Source organism: Arachis ipaensis, chromosome B02 (assembly GCF_000816755.2).
Source record: "Arachis ipaensis cultivar K30076 chromosome B02, Araip1.1, whole genome shotgun sequence".
NCBI lineage: Eukaryota > Viridiplantae > Streptophyta > Magnoliopsida > Fabales > Fabaceae > Arachis > Arachis ipaensis.
In genome coordinates this window covers 87,312,419-87,314,139 of record NC_029786.2, presented here as the reverse complement: position 1 = coordinate 87,314,139, position 1,721 = coordinate 87,312,419, and positions in this window count along the sequence as shown.

Here is a 1,721-nt window from a genome sequence, read left to right as displayed (position 1 = left end):
TAATTTATTATAATTTGCTACCGTCTAATAACAAATGATTTCATCGTTAATTATCGTTCTGCCTATAATATAAAAATGAAAGTATTAAATCAAAATTTGATAAATTATTTTATCATTCTAAAAATTTTAACATTTTATACAATTTTCCCATAATTGACTGAAATTATTGAATTGTTAAATTTGTTTTCAAATATAATAACTTCAAACCTGAGGTTGTTGGCCACAACCCACAAGATAGCTTCGAATTAGCATCAAACTTAATTGCGGCAGAATTTTTCGTGGGTAAGATTTTGATTTGTTAGCTTCGCATTACCATCTTAACAAATTATATATCTGTCAATATTACAATATGAATTAATTTTAGACTAAATCACGCCAAAAAACACTTTCAAAAAATTTAGACATCGAACAAAAATACATTTAAAAGATCAAAACAACAAAAACAACTCAAGAGATATCAAAATATGATAAAAAATAATAAAAAATATTATTTTTTATAAATAACAAATAACTATAAATTTAATTTTAATGCAACATCAGTATAAAATAGTTTTACACGTATATTTCATTACGTAATATAATATCAAATAAAATAACTATTTTTTATATTGATCGCGTGATTGGTCATCTAAATGAATGGATGTACATGCATGATATATCTATAAAAAAAATCTAAAAAATTAATTAGAGTATCAATCAACTCCTGTCAATTACATTGGACTGCAACAAAAAGACCCGATAACACATAAAAATACCCCTAAATCTAATCCTAAAATTGAAAAAAAAAACCACACATGCAACGCTTGTTCCTCTCTCACTCCTACTCGTGTCACTTTTTGTCTTCCTCTCCCACCACAACACCTTCCATCGCGATTCATAGTGCCGCCAACCATTGCCATCTCTCCGTTGCGATGTGCAGCGCCTTCGACCACCGTGGATCCCTCCTCGCGTTGCACATCTCCATCGAACACCGTAGATCCCTCTGTCCGATGTTCTGCAGCTCCTTCTCTCGCGTCGCGCCACCGAGCTAACAACCATATCGCGCGCTCCCTCCTCACATCTCACGATTCGCAGTGCCACTATCATCGCAGCGCCCCTCCGTCCCGATGTACCACGGCTCCCTCTCTCGCATCACGCCACCCAGTCGACCACCACGACTCCCTCCTCGAGTCGTACATTTCCGTCGATTTGCAGTGCATTCTTGTTTTTTTTTGTTTTTTTTAATTGTTTTTTCAATGTTTCTTTCCAATTAAATGGATGTTTTTATTACATGATTTTAGATGTTTCTTTTCGAAATTCTTTTTATGTATTAAATAAATTTTTTTACAGGGTATCGAATGTTTTTTTCTGAGTAAATAGATGATTTTTTTATGTAGAATACTAGATGTTTTCTTCTTATATTTTAAAGAAAATTCCACTCTCCTCCCTACGAGATATTAAAATGACACTCCACTCTCCTCTATTTTATAAATGTACATTTTTCTCCCTTCTAACTTTTAAAAAACCTCCTCTTTAATCCATTTTAAATTTTTTGTGTTAACTAATGTTAACTTTATCCATTTTTTAAGAAAAAATAAATTATTTTTTAAAAAAATACCCATTAGCAAAAATTTTATTTTTTATCATTAAATTTTGCTTACCAAAATATTCTTTAATAAATTATTCTTTTATTGATTAAATTGTATTTTTTAAAATTTAATAATTATATTTATTTTAAATAT